Source organism: Hypanus sabinus, chromosome 2 (assembly GCF_030144855.1).
Source record: "Hypanus sabinus isolate sHypSab1 chromosome 2, sHypSab1.hap1, whole genome shotgun sequence".
In the NCBI taxonomy this organism is placed as follows: domain Eukaryota; kingdom Metazoa; phylum Chordata; class Chondrichthyes; order Myliobatiformes; family Dasyatidae; genus Hypanus; species Hypanus sabinus.
In genome coordinates this window covers 5293667-5313948 of record NC_082707.1, presented here as the reverse complement: position 1 = coordinate 5313948, position 20282 = coordinate 5293667, and positions in this window count along the sequence as shown.

Sequence of the window (20282 nt, the reverse complement as noted above, 5' to 3'; positions counted from 1 at the left end):
AAATCTGCCTCTCAATCTGCTCCTCTGTATCTCTGATGCTACCAAGGTGCTTATATAATACCCCCAGTAAAGTAACAGCTCGCTTCCTGTACCGGATTCCACCCATACTGACTCAAACGTGGATACTGCTTCATTGCCCACCCTTTTTGCAGCTGTAATATTATTCCTAACCAGTAATGGTATCCCTCCTCCCCTTCCCCACCGCTCTATCCCTTTTAAATCACCGAAATTCAGGAATATTGAGAACCCATTCCTGCCCTGGTGCCAGCCAAGTCTCCGTAATTACCACTACATCACAATTCCATGTATGTATCAAAGCTCTCAGATCATCACATTCGTTCCTAATGCTTCTTGCGTTGATATACACACACTTTAGCCCTTCTACCTTACTAACTTTACATCCTTTATTCTGTTTCTCTTTCCTCAAAACCTCTTATTATGTGAGATCTGGCCTTACCTCATGCACTTCTTTCACTGCTCTATCGCTCTGGGTCCCATCCCCCTTGCACAGTAGTTTAAACCCTCACGAAGTATACTAGCAAACCTACCTGAAAGTATACTGCTCCCTCTCGCGTTCAGTTGCAACCTATCCAATCTGGACAGATCTCACCTTCCCCTGAAGAAATCTCAATGATCCAAACATCTAAAGCCCTGCCTCCTGCAACAACTCCTCGGCCACGCATTCAACAGCCATCTCCTACAATTCTTATGATCCCTATCACGTAGCACTGGCAGCAATCCTGAGAGCGCCACCCTTGATATGCTGTTCTTCAACCTTCTGCCTAGCTCCCGAAACTCACATTTCAGATGATTTCTTCAAGTCACCTCCGCTCCCCTGTCTGCACCCGTATACTCTTTAATACACTGAGTCATCCAGAATCTATCTATCTCTGTCTTAAATACATCCAATGACTTGTCCTCCACAGCCGCTCGTGGATACAAATTCCACAGATTTACCAACCCCTGACTAAAGTAATTTCACCGCATCGCAGTTCTAAATGGACCTCCTTCAATCCTGAAGTCGTGCCCTCTTGTCTTAGAATCGCCTAGCATTGGATATAACTTCACCATATCTGAACAGTTCAGGCCTTACAACATTGGGAACGTATCCATGAGAATCCCCCTCATTCTCCTGAAATTCGGGGAATACAACCCAAGAACTGCCAGAACCTCCTCATCGGTAACTCCTTCAATCCTGGAATCATTCTTTGAACCTTCCCTGAACCCTTTGTCATGTCATTCTTTCCAAAATAAGGAGCCCAAAACCACACATAATAGTGCAAGACTGGTCCCACGAGTGTCTCAACATCACATCTCTGCTCTTATTTTCGATACCTCTAGAAAATAATGCCAAATTTGCAATCGACTTATCCACAACTGACTCAACTTAGAGCTTAATCTTTAGGGTATCTTGCACAAGAAATCCCAAGGGCCATTACATCGCTGCATTTTGAATGTTGTCCCCATCAAATAATAGTCTGCCTATATACTTCTTCCCTAATGTGGATTACGGTACACTTTCAAACATTGTACTTCATTTGTCACTATTTCACCCATTCCCCAAAACCATCTAAGTCTGTCTGCAGGATTTCGGTTTTCTGAACACTACACACGTCTCCACCTTTATTTGTCTCGTCGGCAAATTTAGCCACAACTCTATTAATACCGGATTCCAAATCATTGACAAACATTTTAAAAGGCAGAGTACCCAGCACTGACACTTGTGGAACTCGACTGGTAACCGGCAGCCAGCCACAATAGGATACCTGCACTCCCTCTCTATTTTCCGCTCTTCAGCCAATACTCCACCCATTCTAGTAGCTTCCCTGCAATTCCATGGACTCTTATCTTGCTAAGCAGCCTCATCTGCGGCATCTTATCAAAGGTCTTCTGAATATCCATGTATACCACCTTTACTACATCTCCTTTGTCTAACTTGTTTGTAATTTCCTCAGAAAATTACAGTAGGCTAGTCAGGCATGATTTTCCTTTCAGGAAGCAATGCTCGCTTTGTCCTATCTTGTCATGTGCCACCTTGTATTCCACAATGTCATGCCTAACAGTCGAATCCAACAACTTCCCAATTACTGATGTCAGGCCAACAGGCCTATAGCTTCCTTTGTGCTGCCTCGCAGCCTTAAGAAATAGCGGTGTATTTAAATTATCCAGTCATCCGGTTTACTGCCAGACACTATCGATTCTTAAAAGATCATTGCTAATCCTTCGCAATCTCTCCAGCGACTTTGTTCAGAACCAAATGTGCATTCCATCAGGTCCAGCAGATTTATCCAATCTCAGACCATTAATCTCCCTGAGCCCCTTCTCAGTCGTAATTTTCATTGCGCAAACTTCATTTCCCTGGCACTCCTGAATGCCATGTATACTGCAAATGACTCCCACGGTGAAGTCTGATGTAAAATACGTTAAGCATTGGCTGATTGGTAGTAGGCAGTGTGGTATTCAAAGGACGCATTTCCTTTTTGCTGCCAGTGCGTTGTGGTGTTCGGAACGCTTCTACTGTGCTGATTTAGATGATTTAATAGAATGGTATTGTTGCCAAGTTTTCAGATGATACGAAGCTTGGTTGACGGGCAAATAACGTTGAGAAAACAGGTCGGATGCAGAAGGGCTTAGACATATTAGGAAAACGGGCCAGAAAGTGTCACATTACAATGTTATAAAATGCATAGTCGTGCTCTTTGGTAGAAGAAATAATTGTGCAGGCTCTTTTCTAAGCAGAGAGAAAAATCCAAAAATCTGAGTTGCAAAGGGACTGCCGGTACTTGTGCAAAACATTCGAATGGTTAACTTGCAGGATGAGTCCGTGATGAGCAAGGGAATAGAATTTTACCATTCATTTCAGGAATTCGAGAATACAAGAGCAGGTATTTGATGCCGAGGCTTGATTAGATACTGGGCAGGCATTACTTTGAGTTTAAAAATGAATGTGCTAGCGTTGGAGAAGTTTCAGAGGGGATCTGAAGGATGATTCCGGGAATGAAAGGGTTGTCATAGGAGGAAGGTTTCATGGCTCCAGACCTGTACTCGTTGGAAGTTAGAAGGAAGAGGGCGGATCTATTTGAAAGTTGAAGGTCCTGCACAGATCCGACGCGGAAAGGATGATTAATGGTCCGGAAGTCAGGACAGCACAACCTCAGGAAATAGGAACGTCTTTTTAAAACAAAGTCGCAGAGAGATTTCCTTAGCCACAGATTAGTGAATTTCTGGCAGTTGTTACCACTGTCGGCAATGGAGGCGAGGTCGTTGGATGTTTTTTAAATGCGGGCAATGATGTTCTTGGTTCGCCTCGGCATCAAACGATACGGGCTATGACCAGAGAACGGGCGGAGAAGGCGAAAATAAAGGATCAGCCAATGATTGAATAGCACCGCAGTCTCAATAGGCCAAGCGACCTAATTCTGCTCCTATGCTTTAGGTCGGCAGATAATGTTAAGATGTTTCTTTAGTTCACCCCACATTTAGTTGTCCTTTATGACTTCCTTATTTCTGACAAGTCAATTTTACTCGTCTACACTGCGACTCCCTTTGTTCTATTTAACTTTATTCCATAAATTTATCTGCCTGAATGCAAATATTTCCTGGAGGGAATTTAGAGGTTGGGGATTGGCAATGGTTTTGATCGATTTGTTTCTTTCAGCTTGCTCTGTTTCACATTGCAGCGTTGAGCAGCCGCGCTGGCGAGAACGCAAAACGTGGCTACTGGGTGTCGAAAAATCTAACTGCGATAAAATTATTCACTGTTTTCTGTGTCCAAAATGGACACGACTGTCGCTCAGCGATTCGGAGATAAAACTACAAGCGCATGTGTGCAAATCTTATTCTGCAGCTGATGCCGGAAAAGCTGAAAGATTCACAGATAACAACCATCTACTCTGACAACAGCTGTTCTGCAAGGACAGATCATATAGCAAGATAAAGAAAACATATACGGTAAGTGCATACACGAACCCGGAAGGCTCTGTCAGCGAAGAGATACAGAACATCAGAACTTAAAACGTTTTATTTATTCAGATACACAAAGTGTAAAAGGGAGGCGGGGCTGGATATCGGCCCGCTGGAAAACGATGCTGAGCAGGTGGTATTGGGGAACAACGAAATAGTGAACAAAGTGAATAAGTATTTCGCATCAGTCTTCAATGTGGATGACAGCAGCAGTATGGAGGATGTTCCCAGTATCAGAGGGCATGCAGTCGATCAAGTTACCATAACTAGAAGAGAAGGTTCTTGGGGAAACTGAAAGGACTGACGGTATATAAGCCATCTGGACCAGATGATCTGCACGACAGGATTCAGAAAGGGGTTGTAGAGGCATTAGTAATGATCTCCATGAATCACTAGTCTCTGGAATGGCAGGGAAAGACTGCTGCAAAATAACAAATGTCTCCACATACTTGGTGAAGGTTGAGAGGCAGAACAAAAGAAACTATCGGCCAGATAGTCTAGCCTGAGTGACTGGCAAGATTATGGAGTCTATTACACAGGATGAGTTCTCAAGCTAATTGTAGGAACATGTGCAAATAGATCATAGTCAGTATAGTTTCCTCAGGGGACATCTTGGCTGAAAAAAAATCTGTTGGAATTACTTGAAGAAATAACGACTAGGATAGTCAAAGAGGAATCTTTTTATGGTACCTGGATTTCCAGAAGGCCTTTGACAAAGTTCCACACATGAGGCTGCTTAACAAGCTACGAGCCCATTGCATTGCTGAAAAGATTGTAGAATGGATGAAGCACTCACTGATTGTCAACAGCACAGAATGGGAATTGGAATTTAATGGAACCTTTCTGACCGGAAGCCGGCGGCAACTGGTGTTCCACACGGCTTCTGCGTTGGGATCAATTCCTCTTACGTGAAATGTCAAATGATTTTGATAATGGAACTTGCGCCATTGTTACAAATACTGCAGTCGATTTGACAATAGATGGAGGGATATTTAGTTTTGGGGAAAGAGAAAAGACAGTCATATTAGGAGAATAAACAATGAAATATCAGATCGAATGGAATATTGTGAAGTGTATGGAAATGCACATTGGTAGCAGAAAGGCAAGGATTGACCGTTTTTCTAAATAGAAAGAAAATATAAAACAAATTGAGCAGCAAAGAGACTTTCGAATTCTTGTGCAGGATTCACTACAGGTTAATTTGCAGTATGAGACTGTGGTGAGGATGGAATGTGGAAGGGTTGCATTCATTTCAAGAGGACTGGAATATAAAAGCAAGTATGTAATTTTGAAATTTTATGAAGAATTGCAGTGTCCTGTCTTGGAGTATCCTGAGCAGGCTTGTGCTCTTTAGAAAGGACTTGCTGGAACTGTAAACGGCTAAATAGATGTTAAGGAAAATGCTTCTTGAATTACATGGCTTGTTAGATAAGATGGCTCTGGGACTGTGTTTACTAGAATTCAGAAAAAAAAGAGCGGTGACATTATTAAAAAAAAACTATCGAATGGTGAAGGCCCATGGCGAGTGAATGCCGAGAGAATGTTTGCTCTGGTTGGAGACTATATAACCAAAGGACGCAGCCTCGAGATAGAGTGCCGTCCTTTTAGAACAGAAATGAGGTGGAATTTGTTTAACCACAGAGAAGTGAATCAATGCCACAGGCAGCTGTGGAGGTCAAGTCTTTATGTATATTGAAAACAAAGGATGATAGATACTTGATTAGTCATGGTATGAAAGGGGAAGGGGAGAAGGAGGAGACTGAGAATGAAAGTAAAATTTCATCAGTCATCAGGGCTAATATCATCAGGCATAACAAGTGCGAATTCATGAACAGCTATTATCGCACAACTATCAGGCTGTTGATCCAGAGGGAATATTTTCACTCCGTTCATCCAACAATCAAATGATGCACTTCCAATAACTCTTCCACAGATGTGATTCATACATATTGCTTCTTTATATATATAACTAAAAAGATGGCATGATTTCCAACAGGCATAAAGTTAAAGATAACACATTTCTTTAATATTTTAAGCACGATTACTTTTTTTTTATTTCTATCTTTTACAGTTTCAAAATAATAAAAGAAAACTGAAAATGTCCCTAAGCAAACATTTGGGCACCCTGCATGGCCAGTTCCTCGTAACACCCTTTTTGGCAAATATCACAGCTTGTAAACGCTTTCTGCAGCCAGCTAACGGTGTTTCAATTCTTGTGTGGGGTATTTTCGTCCATTCTTCCTTGCAAAAGTCTTCTAGTTCTGCGAGATTCTTCAGCTGTCTTGCATGCGCTACTCTTTTGAGGTCTACCCACAGATTTTCGATGAGGTTTAGGTTGTGCGACTGTGAGGGTCATGACAAAGCCTTCAGTTTGTGCAGCTTGTGGTAGACCATTGGGGATTTTCAGGCCTGCTTGGGAACATTATCCTGTTGTAGAAGCCATCAACTTTTCATTTCGGCATTTTTACAGACGGTGTGATGTTTGCTTCCAGAATTTGCTAGAGTTCAATCTAATTTGCTGGTGTTCATTTGCTAGAGTTTAATTGAATTCATTCTTCCCTCCACCAGTGAAATGATCCCCGTGCCACTGGCAACAACACAGGCCCAATGCATGATCGATCCACCCCCGCTATTAACGGTTGGACAGCTGTTAGTTTCATGATATTCTGTATTTTGTTTCTCCATACATACCTTTGCTCAAAGCGGCCAGAAATTTATAACCACATCAGTCCCCAGGACTTGTTTCTAAAATGCATCAGGCTTTATTAGATGTTCTTTTGCAAACTTTGGATGCTGAATTTTGTGGTGAGTGTGCAGGAAAGGTTTCCTCTGATGACTCTTCTATGAAGGTCATGTTTCTGTAGGTGTCACTGCACAGTAGCACAGTACACGACCACTCTAAAGTTTGCTAAATCTTCCTGTAGGTATTTTGCAGTAAACGGTGGTTTTGATTTGCTGTTCTAGTAGTCTTATCAGCAGCTTCTCTCGGAGCGTTTTCTTGAACTTCCAGACCTCAACATGACCTCCACCGTTCCTGTTAACAGCTATTTCTTAACTGCATTACTAACTGAGGTATCGGCAACCGGAAAGCGTGTTGCAATCTTCTTATGGCCTTCTCTTGCTATGTGGGCATTATGTATTTCAATTTTCAAACTGCTAGGCAATTGCTTAGAGGAGCCCATGGATGCTAATTGTTGGAACAAAGTTTGAGGAGTCAGGGTATTTATAAAGCTTTGAAATTTGCATCACCTAGCCTTTCCTAACAATATTTGTGTACAGGCCATAGCCGTAATAAGCCAAATAAGGTCATATACCTGGGTAAAACTATCTGAGAGCTCAAACTTTTTGAGGTGCCCAAACTTTTCCATGGTGCTCCTTTCCTTCTTCTCACGCTAAAATTGTACATAATAAAAATAATACACTTATCTAGCTTAAAATCTTGAAAAGACTGTTTCTTCTTTAACTTTATGACTTTTGGAGATCAGTTCATGTTCTACTCACATAGCTCTTCACAGTAACGGTAATTATGACCAGCGGTGCCCAGAAATTTGCATACCATTGTATATGTGCTTGGAATTAACCTGCCTCTAAAATAATATGTCTTTGTTTGCTTATCGTCTGGAACGGTTATTATGGTTTGTCTTGTAATGACGCTTCGGTAATAAGGTTTTTACTGGTATTCTGACACTAAAAGTATTATTATTAATAATAATAATAATCATCATCATAATAATAATAATAATAATAATAATAATAATAATAATAATAATAATAATAATAATAATAATAATAATATTAATAATAATAATAATAATAATAATAATAATAATAATATTACTGTTGTTGTTGTTGTTGTTGCTGCTGCTCTTTTGTTGTTGTTCTTGTTGATGCTGTTATTTTATCTGAGCTCAAACTGATAAAACCGAGAGTAAGGACATAACCATACACGCTCAATTGTCAATTGCTCGGAATGTATACATACGCTGTCCCTGTTCTATAGACTTCCAGTTTCTTCTTTTACTTCAGCATATTTCTGTCGTTCCTCACATTGACTTTTTACGTCACGTGTGTTTCGAAAATCTATATCTATGAAGTCATATCCAGAAAGTTATTATGGATTGACCTAGATGTAGTCACGGTTCCGTTTTTATATAATTGGTGGAATGCTGACTCAAAAAGTTGATCATGCACGTTTTCCTAATAAGGTATGATTTATTTCATGTTCTTGTATTTTAAAGCAAGATTTTGATGAATGATGTTTATTACTAGATTGATCCTGGGTAAGTGATCAGACTGAGGTAAACTCTTGCATGATCCTGCAATGCTTTCGATTATTTATGATTCCCTTGGTGTATTCGACATTTAGTTCCTTGAATCGGTGTGTCTTTTATTATGCATTTTTGCATTGTGCCTTAACCACCTCGTCTTCTAATGCCACAATGAAGCCTTTTGTTTCTTGGAAGAGGTGTCCAACTCTGAGCCAGGAGTTCAACGCCTTCGTGTTGACACTTTGTTTACTCAGAAGGTGGGGATGTCGTCTTCTACAGTGACTTTTTTTTTTGGTATGTGCTTTCATTTAAGTTTATCGGTATGTATTTCTTATCAGAATCTGATATGCTCGCACTGGCTCCTGAAGCCTGTTGTACTTGATGCAAATATATCCTTAGAAGTTTTATCTGACTGTCCTGGAATTTTGTTATGTCTCCACCTCCTTCTGTCCAAATTGGTGTTAATCCACATGCGTTCGAGTGTACATCGTTTTTTCTAAACTTTGTCATATCATATGTTATTTTTCTGAGTAAGTATTCTTGATCGGTTTCATATCAAGATATTATGCCAAAAGAACACCATAATATGATTATAGAGAAAGTGCTTATTGAATTTCCTACATGTTTACTGCTGTCCTCTGCTTGCCAGATTTTCTGAAGCCTTGAAGTAAATTCTGGCAAAGTTTGTCCCTTTATCACACAATCACCCGCTTTCTTTGTTGTTATCCGAGACGCTTAGTATAATCATGTTCATTCACCAGTTGCATTGGTGCTCTGTTTTGTCTTCATTTTGCTCTATTGCATATTTTAATATCCTGCACTTTAATCAAACGTTCATGTTTATACTTTTAGACAATAGTTGCACTATTTGAATTAATTTTCCAGATTTACTGATAAATGAACATATAATTTCAAGTCGTCCAAGATATTATTATTTATCTTTTTTTTCTCTCAGCTCCATAAGACATGAGCATAGCCGATCACGCTCAGTTCTCAATATCTAGGAACTTCTGGACTATTCTAGTGGTGTTTAGTATTGTGGCTTTCTGACGATACAAAAATGTTGTATTGTAATCAATCTGCTATTACTATTGTACAGTGTATTTGTAGGGTTGTACATGATGACAGTTAAGTACTTTGATAATAATTTTACTTGCTAGTTTGTAGCTTTAGCTTTGAGTGTGTTTGGAATCTTAAACGTCGATCCTGATTGGTACTGAGGCGCGTACTCATTATCAGAAGAGTGGTCGAACTGTCAATTAATTAAAGTCCACGTAGCAAGTACTTGAATTTTGTTTGCTTCCCAAAACATGGAGCAGAAGGCCGAGCAAGGAGAATACTGGAAAAATGCTCCAGGTTTCCAAATGGAATGAAAATGCTCCAAACGGAATTGGGGATGCAAACCCAAATAAACAACTTTTCAAATATGATGAGCATAATTTCATGAGCTACAAATAGTTTCTTTTTTGGAGCGGAAAAGAGGAGGGCATCTCTTTTCTGGAAAGTTAATTAGGTGAAGGCAGCTTACTATTAAACATGAAGAATTGGAACATTTTGAGGTCTGCGGTAATAAGAGCTGACACCAGACCCACCCCTTCAAAGAGTACTGTTGTAAGGTTTACTGCCTAAAATGGCAACCATGTTTGCTATTGGTGTGTCGATTCTGGTGATCTGCAGTAACGCTTCCTGCTCTCATTGTCATCTGTTTAAGAGTACTGTAATCTTTCGGTCATTTAAGAGACTTACTTTAATTTGAATCGAGCCGTAAACTGAACAGCTATTCTTCCAGAAATCTATCGGTGGAATTCTTCTTGATCAACGTTCAATAAAGTGAAATGGAGATTTTGTGGATTACCGTGTTGTTCCTGCACTTTCCAAGCTGTAAGTAACATTATTTTCCGCTTTCCTTGAACTGCTCACAATTCAAGATGTTAAAATCTCTGAATTGTATTGCTTTGAGCCGTTTTATCAGTTAGACCACTGCTGAAATATTTCTGCTGGCCTCGATTAGGAAATGTTTCTTTCTACTGTGGATGATGCAAATGGTGGAGCGTAAAGAAAAGCAGCATACACACTGTTTAATTTTATTTTGAAGTGGATAATGCGATGGACCGACTGGTTAGCATATAACTATCATTGCAGGAATCGGTCATGTAGAGTCCATCCACAATTATAGATTTTAAACTCATATTAATCTCCTTCACTCGAATGTTAGTGTGAATCATACAGTCACGGCTCGTTGTTAAGAGATATAAGAGTAGATGTCCATAATAGTCCTTTCCTCATTCTGTGCATTTATCTGGAATGCTACTCCATGGGTCTGCCTGCTCAGGAGGCTTAAGGCTGATGTATTCTAAAAACCTTGCCGCTTTAAAGCATTGATCGCATTTTTGACATCGGTTATAACTAGAGACTGAGAAGTCTCTCGTTACAACCTATTTTTATAAGTAAATTGGTAAAAACAGAGAATAATTATTGTTTCAATGTTGGTGATAATTTCAGCCAAATTTTCCACTACGTCGAGCGGAGATAAAGTTCTGGAAAGGGTACATTTAATCGGTATTAGGAAGTTGAATGTATTGCTTTATTTTTACATTGTTCTGTCCAATTACCATATCATTCCCCACGAAATTGTTTTCTATATACATCGACTAATTTAGGATAACAACGGCGTCAAGGACGATGGGGAGAAGACATTTGAATGGGGCTGAGAGTGAAAATGAATAGTGGAGTAGTCTCTTTTGGTCCAAATGCTGCATTTCTCCATGAACAATCCAGCTTGAGCTCCCTTTCCCTGGAGCACGGGTTTCGAACCTCGGGTATACGGACCTGTTGCATAATTGAATTGAACCATTCCTTAAAAAGTGGTTAGAAAACCCCACTCCAAAGAAATTTTGTGACCTATTTTATAATGAATATTGTTCAAATTTTCTCTTTAAATTCAGAATCAGGCTAAACATTTCTGACATAAGTCATGATATTTCGTGTTTTCCGTTAAATATAACCCTAATTTATTCAAACCATAAGAAAATGTCGATAAATTATTAAATATATAATTAACTCACATACGCAATGTAAAATAAGAGCAAAAGAGGAGGGAATTAGTGTTAAAGGTTATTTGTTCCTTCAGAAATCTGATGGTATTGGGGAAGAATCTGTTCATGAATCGTTGACCCTGTGCTTCCAGAACCCTGTATGTCCAAGTCGATTGTAGAAATGAGAAGAGGGCCTGTCCTGTGTGATGAGGGCTTTTAACGATGGATGTCACCATCTGAAGAATTAACTTTTGAAGGTGTCTTTGATGCTGAGTATATATCTTAGTGCGATTAAAAAGAACTTGGGTGGCAACCATACAACGCACTTCACCGACATTAGGCTGCTTTAATGAGCGAAACACCGCTCCGTTCAATAGAATCCAACATCAATTTTGAATAACAAAATTCCTGAATATTATTGGTAGAAGCAGATTATTTCCGTTTGGAAACTGTGTGGTCCGTTGACAAGTAATGTAGATGATGGAACATTGAAGCAGTAACGCAAGTTATTGACACTCCCTGCTAAATCTGTGGAGACACAGACTAATAATTCGTGAATATCCTCTTTACATTCGATTGTTTCCACGTATTTCATTCCGGGAGCGCAAATATTACTTTGCCAAAGATAGTTCCATAGTATGTTATACCGACCAGTTCCGTTCCAAACTAATTTGTTTTAGGCTGCCCAATCAGCGACAGAAGCAAACCACACCGATTTTATTTCACGGAGGTCGGCAACACTTGTTCAAGAGGAGAGCTTCGCCGTTGAACAAGTTAGGTCTCTATTCATTGGAGCGTAGAAGGTTGAGGGGGGATTTGATCGAGGTATTTATAATTTTGAGAGGGATAGATAGAGTTGACGTGAACAGGCTGTTTCCATTGAGAGTAGGGGAGATTCAAACTAGAGGACATGATTTGAGAGTTAGGGGTCAGGAGTTTAAGGGAAACACGAGGGGGTATTTCTTTACTCAAAGAGTGATAGCTGTGTGGAATGAACTTCCTGTAGAAGTAGTAGAGGCCAGTTCAGTTGTGTCATTTAAGGTAAAATTGGATAGGTATATGGACAGGAAAGGAGGTGAGGGTTATGGGCTGAGTGCGTGTAGGTAGGACTAGGTGAGATTAAGGGTTCGGCACGGACTAGAAGGGCCAAGATGGCCTGTTTCCGTGCTGTGATTGTTATATGGTTATATGGTTTATATGGGTACGATCTCACTCAGGCGACCCATTAAGCAGCAGAAGCAACCCACAGCGACGAAGCTTCTCGCAAGACGGCGACGCTTGTTTAAAACTACAGAAAGGTCAAGCAAGGCGGTCATTGTTAGGGCGGCCATTGTTTGTTCTGGGAGGAGGGTCATAAGTTGGTTCACAGGACACTTCTACCTAGTGTAGTACATGGCCGTTGCGTATTCTTCATGGCGGGTGTTAGAGTCCAGGGAGACCCACAGTCTGCTAGTGAACTGTATCTGTGTGGATCAGCTCGCAGCAGTTCCTTGAAGACCGTGTCTGAACAGCAGTTAGGTGACCTTCGGCTTGTATCGGAGAGTGGGGAGATAATTGAGCAGAGTTAAAGGGAAGTAATTCTGGATTGTTGTGGACAGAAACACGATGATTTAGCAAATAATTCAGAGGGTGAGAAGTTTGTGCAGGAGGCAGGACTTTAATTTCTACGGTCATTGGGATCTCTTCTAAGAGAAGTATGGCTTGTACAAGTGTGAAAGATTGTACATGAACCCGATTTCCAGCATGTGCAGAATCTCTTGTGTTCATGATTTCCCGCAAAGCATATAGGAGCAGAATCGGAAAATAATTTTTAAAGGTAATGTTTGGAATTCATTGGATTTTTTTTTCTGATGGGACATGGGCGATTAATAGGGATATTGCAACCTATTTTTCGGATTGTTTTGTTACATTTGGCCGATTATTGACTAGAGATGTTATGAAAGGAAATTACACTAATATCCGTTTTCTTCTGATTGTTCCTTTAAAGACCATCCAACAGTTTCCGTATAGGGTACGGTCCGTTGTAGACGATCGTACGATTGTCATGTTAGTTTTTACAACATAGATTAACGTTTATGTTTTTTCTATGACTCTTGATGTCCCTGGACGTTTAGAAAACACATAAAATTCTGCAGATGCTCGAACTCTAGCGCAAGACACTCTAAATGCTGGAGGAAATCAGCAGGTCAGGCAGCACCTGTGGAGGGGAGTAAATAGTTGGTTTTGTTGATTATTCAACAGACTTAATACAGACTTCATTCCACTTTGTTAGTCTGCATCTTTTAAACATTTTTCACGTCTGGGACAATAATTTTAATCTGAGGTACACAGAATGCGTGAAATATTGCTGAACAACGCAATCTGAGAGGTTAATTTCTGAATACGATTTCGAAATTAAAATGATAGACAGTGAAAATCGAGACCTATTCCATATAGCTGGTTTTAATAGTGTTTTAATAGATCGTAATGGAATCAGAGGTAAATATAGTTGCCTCGATTTGGGCATGTAAAGATATAATATCATCATCATGATTATATAACCATATAACGATGTAACAATCTTAGCACGGAAACAGGCCATCTCGGCCCTCCTAGTCCGTGCCGGACTCTTAATCTCACCTAGTCCCACGAACCCGCACTCAGCCCATAACCCTCCACTCCTTTCCTGTCCATATACCTATCCAATTTTACCTTAAATGACACAACAGAACTGGCCTCTACTACTTCTACAGGAAGAAGTATAACGGGACCGATCATGGTCCACGATTGTTCTTGACAAATATTTCCAGTGATGCGGTTGCTATTGTCTGATGCAGGCCAGAGTCTTTTCAAAGCGGATGACACCAGCCACTCTTCAGGGATTGTATGCCTGACGTCAGTGATCGCATAACCATGACTTGTGATATCCACCAGCCGCACTTAACACGCGCCGTTCAGTTTTAAGTAAGACTCTCCGATCTATTTATTGGGGTCAATTTGTTAAATAAATCTAACGACTCTAGTGAAGTAAGGCCAGCTTCTAATGAAATTCACCCACACATTCGAGACAATATAGTGGACGATGACAGTAGTATGTCCCAGAGTCTACCTTTATCTGATCTAATTGTGATTTTTGCATACGCATGCATTAGTCGCTGCATTAGCGGCTAAAACAGAACCGAGATTTGAGAGTTCCGCCATGTTTAGCGTGAAATTTCGTTGTATACCCAGGACTCCAGCACTTGAAGTTTCTGACTGCTGTGTGCCCATTATCACGGGTTTCATCATATTCAGACAATATGATAGGACAGCTATTGTCCAAAAACAGTTATTGATCCTTTCAACTAAACGTGCCCATATTAATTTATAGCACATCACCATGATAAAGCAGGTTGTACGGATATTATGTTTCGTGCTAATGCCAGGCTCAAGGACGTCTCGGATCAGGTACATAGCATTATAAAAGGGACGCATAAGCAGCCAGATGTCTTGGTACATATGGCACCAATGTCATACAGAAGGTAGAAAAAGGAAGGTGGAGCTGAAGCGCTAATTTAGGGAGTTAGGTGGAGACCTGAAAAACAGGAACGCCAGAGCAGCAACCTATGAATCGCTGCCCGTCGCACGGACAGTGGGGTTAACAAAGGAATAACTTCGCAGAAGAATATGTGGCAGAGGAATTAGTGCTGGGGTCGGGGATTCAATTTCTGGATCACCAGGATGTCTTATGGGGAAGGTATGACCTGTGCAAAAATGACGAGATACATCAGAACTGGAGTTCAACGAGTTTACTTGCAGGCAGTATTACTGGAGCTGTTGCAAATGGTTTAAATTAATCTGCCATGGTTGTGCGAACCAATTTGATAGTTCTGATGAAGGCAGTTAATATACAACTAGATGCACTGTCCAATGAGACTATTAAAAAGGGTAGACATATCTTATACACTGGAAATACTGCTGCTGATGGAAATCCAAGGCAATGGGCACAATAGGCTGATGAAGCTCAGCAGGCCAGGCACCATTGACAGGAATGAACGAATAGTAGACGTTTCGGGCAGAGACATTTCTTCAGGAATGGACAGGAAGGGGTCAGCTCCAGAAGGTCACACATATGATAAGGCAAAAATGCAGTCATTGGGATGAGTTGAAGTGTAAATATGGACTCAAAAGCGAAATTGTTAACTAATACAGGAAAGAAGTAGTTTCGTGTGAGTCCACACAGTAAACGGAATATAGGTAGACGATTTTGTAATGCACTTAGATATTGACAGGTGCGACGTCCTGGGCTTCACTGTGTCGTGTCTAAACGGTCATAAATGGGAGCTTAACTACCAAATATAAACATCACATCACAAGGGCAGGCAATTAGGAAGAGTTGAGTGTGTAGCTCTGCTGTAAAAAATAAATCAGTAGGAGATGAAAAGTGAACGAAGATGTACAATCATTGCGGTTAGAGGTAACAAACTGCAAGGCTGAATACACTCTGATGGGAGATATATACAGGCTTCCTAAGAGCATCCATGATGTGGGCTGCAAATTGCAACAGGAGATAGAAAAAGTGCTTCAAAAGGGCAACGTTACGATAGTTATGGAAAATGTAAATATGCAGGTAGATTCAAAAATTAGTTTAGTGTTGTATCCCAAGAGAGGGAATTTGTAGAATCATTCTGATTTTGGTTTTAAAGAACAGTGAGTGGTTGAGCCCACTAGGGGAATGCTTATTCGGCATTGGGCATAATGACCCTGATTTGAATAGGGAGCTTCGGCACAGACCCTAGGAGCCAGTGCTTATGACATGATAGATTTCACCCTGCAAGTTGACTAGCAGAAGCTGAAATAAGAGCAATCAGTATTAAGTTGGGAAGGAGAATTGTTGAGGCACGTGAGAAGAGATCACCGAAGTTGAATGAAGGGGACACGAGCAGGGTTGACGGCAGAGCAGCATAGACTACAGTTCTGAAAGAAATTCAGAATAGATCGATGCAGCGTAGAAATGTCCCAAAGAAGAGGCATTCCAAAAGAATGGCGAAGCAGTGGCTGACAAGTAAAATCAAAAGTAACATAAAAGCAAAGGAGCAATACGAGAATTAGTGAGAGGTTACCGGATAAGAAAGTTCTCTAAGACTAACAGAAGGAACTATATAGCCATAAGTAGGGAAACATTTAAGATGTTAATTAGCAAATAATGCCAAAGGAGACACTAAATTTCCAGATATATCAAGACCAATGCAGGTTCAATAGTGGATATTGGAATGTTGGAATTTACGCCGGGGCGCTAATAATGGGGCAACAAAGAAATGTCATACGAACTTAATAAACAATTTTGCATCTCCCTTTTACTTGGAGGACGCAAGGAATACGTTAAAACTTCGTGGGTGTCAGTAGGAACAAAGTGACTGCAATGGTTATTACTAAGGAGACTGTGATTCGGATCTTCAAAGGTCTGATTGTAGCTGAGTGACCTGGAACATAGGGACGACGCCCAAGGGTCCAAAGCGCAGTAGCTGAGGAGGGTGCGAAGGCATTAGATGCAGGCATGTTTTCAGACAGTTGGAAAATTTAAAATGTCACTCCACGCTTCAAGAAGGGAGAGAGGCAGAATACTGGAAATTATCCGCCAGATAGCCTAATCCTAGTGGTCGGGGAGATGTTGAAATCGAAGATGAAGTATGAGGTCGTGGTACGTGGAGACATGATAAACTAGGTCCAAGTCAACAGGGTTTCCTTAATGGAAAATTTTGCCTGGCAAATGTTTGAACTCTTTGACGAAATTACAGTCAGGACAAGCAATGAAGAACCGGTGGACGATATATACTTGGATTTTCAGTAGGCGTTAGTAAAAGTGCCGCACTTGAGGCTGCTAAACATGGTAGAAGCCCATGATATTGCAGGAAAGATAGCAGTATTGAAAGAAAATTAATTGATTGGCAGGGGGCAACGACTGGGAATAATGGTCGCTTTTTCTTGTTGGCTGTCGGTAAGTAGGATTGAACTGAAGGGGCCTGTGCTGGGACCACTACTTTTACCGTCGTATGTAAATTATTTAAATGATGGAATTGCTGGCCTTGTGGCCATGTTTATAGAAGATTCGAAGGTAGATGGAAGGGCAGGTATTGCTGAGGAGGCGAGGGGACTGCAGAAGGCCTTAGACAGATTAGGAAAGAGGGCAACGCTATTGAATGTGGAATAAAATGACGAGAAGTGTGTGCTCGTGCACTTTGATAGAAGGAGTAAAAACGCAAACAATTTTCTATCCGACCCGAAATTTTTAAAATGCAATGTGCAACAGGACTTGAGAGTTCTCTGCCCAGGGAAGCAGTTGAGGCTAATTCACTGAATATATTTAGGAAACAGTTCGATAGGGTTTTAAATAGTAAGGGAATTTATGGTTATGGGGAAAAGGCAGGGAGATGGAGCGGAGATTCCGGACAGATCAGCCATGAATTTATTGAAAGGTGGGGCAAGCTGGTTGGGCCGGATGGACTACTCCTGTTCCAATTTCTTATTTTATTATGTTCTTATTCCATACAAGTTAACTTCCAGGTTGATTCAGTGGTGAGGAAGGCAAATTCATTTCGTGAGGACTAGCTGATAAGCCTATAATATAACGCTGAGTATTTATAGGCACGAGCGATGCCTTGTTGTAGCATTGTAAGCGGTTTTGGGCCCCTTATCTAAGAAAGGAGGTGATGGCATTGATGACTTTCGGGAAATTCTCTGGAATTATTGCTGGAATGAAACGTTTATCATATGAGGAGAGTTTGATAGTTTTGCTGGCATTACAGGAACGAATGAAGATCTTGTAGATTCATAGGGAATGTTGAAAGGAATTGATAGAGTGGATGTGAAATGATGAGTCCTGTAGTGGGTGAGCTTAGGACCAGAGGGCACAGCCTCAGAATAAAGCAGGTAGAGGACTGAGAGGAGATTTGAGAGAAGTATGCATGATTATCAAAGGGTAAATGCAAGCAAGCTTTCTCTACTGAGGTTGGATGCGACTGCAACCAGAGGTTATGGGTTAATGGTGAAAAGTGAACGATTTAAGTGGAACAAGTGGAACATGAGAGGAAAACCATTCTCACTACGAGGTTCTCAGAGTGTGGAACGAGTTGTCAGCGCAACGGCTTCCATGCGAGCTTGATTTCAAGGTTTAATCGAAGTTTCACCGGTAAGTGGGTGATAGGGGTATCGAGGGCACAGGTTGGTCGAGAAGCAGCTCGATGGGAGTAGAGCGATTAAAATCTTTCGACATGGAATAGACGGGCCGAAGGTACTACATCTCTCTGTACTTTTCTATGACTCCATGACTCTAAATGCAGCCAGACCTTTTGAGAACCTCCAGCTTTTTCTGAGAGCAAGAAATAACACGGATGTGTGGAACATATTCACGCCAGTTACTTACGTAGTCTACGTTCTGCCTGTAATGTGTTGTTTCAATATCTAAAAGCATCATTTGGACTCAGGTTGCACAAATAACCAATATCTCTTTTTTTTAAGATTTCGGAGAAGTCAGAATGGTGGGACAGCACCGTCGTTGCGTAGGAGATTTACAAATTAAATTCAAAGATCAATGGCTGCCAGTCTGTAGCAGTCAATGGAATCCGGTCTATGGGGAAATCCTCTGCAGGCAGACTGGATGCGGTTCTTACGACAAATTAGTGATCAGACCTGTTTCACCCAAAGACGGACCCGTCCTACTGAACAACATTCAGTGCCAGGGAAATGAGAGATCTTTATTGAAGTGCTCGTTCACTGTTTCAAACCAGGAGGAATGCCGATCTGGGGCAATCGTAAACGCCTACTGTAAAGGTATTTGCGCTCTGCAATTTTGTTCAATATTCTCGTTCACTGACTTTGATCCTTCGATTAACATCGCCAAAGTAATTCGTAACTTTGTTGCAAGCTAACTTTCTTCCATTTGCTCTATAGTCATGCTAACCAAATAAACCAAAGTTCTGGACATGGCAGATGCAGAACGTGAGATAAGTTTTAGTCTTTATCTCATAAAAGCAAATCGTATCCTGCTCTAAGCGGCTTTCGGGAGAAGAAATTTATATTTCCGTCAGTTTCCATTTTCTGTTCCCGCTGATGGTCTCTAATGGGGGTAAGGCTTCGAGGAAATTCACGAACAATTTTCAGAAGTCGCTGTTCACATTCTTCTGGCCAGCCCACACAAATCCCATCCGTGTTCTGTTGTCTAGCTGTGTGGCGAATATATGAGGACTCCGAATCAAACGGTGTCAGGAACTGACTGTCCTGTTACCTCTCAATGTCCGCATTACGGACCCTAGTCTCCACCCAGCTAATAGAATTCCTACCAGATTGTTCACCGGTTTAGAAAAATGCCAGTTTTGGGATTTCTGCAAACATTTTCTGAAAAGGCATTTGAGCTATGCAATTTAGTTACTCTCTTTAAATTATTCTAATCGTTTGTGGAAAAATCCAATTCATGGTGTACCTTTGTCACAAACTGCTGTTTTCATTTCTGCATTTTAGTCGGCAGCAGGACACAAACCGATGTGTTATGCAGCAGCGGCTGCATAAAGAATAAATTTCCGCTTGCATTCCAAGGCAGTAAGACTATCACATTCAGCAGATTCAATGTGCTCCGCTAATCCAAACTGCCTCCTTATTAACTGTCTCAATCACATTCTCCTGCATTTTTCCTTAAACTCTGACTCATCAAGTAGCCGACATCCTCCGCTTTAGATATGCTAACTTCCTCAGTCTATACAACCGTCAGTGGCAATACACTTCACTGATACATCACCCCCTAGCTAAAGAAATTTCTCCACACCTCGTTTCTGAATGGACGTCCTTCTATTCTGAAAGTATGCTCTCTGGTCTTGGTCACCCCTGCTAAAGGGAACATCCTCTCCACGTTCATTCTGCTAATTGACAAACTAAAATAGCCATGCTCAATATAGTATCACTTCACCTATGAAACTGATGGTCTGCCGGTGCTCTCGAAGCGGCCTCCTCTGCATTGCTGAGACCCATCGTAAATTGACGGACTGCATCGTCAAGCACATCCGCT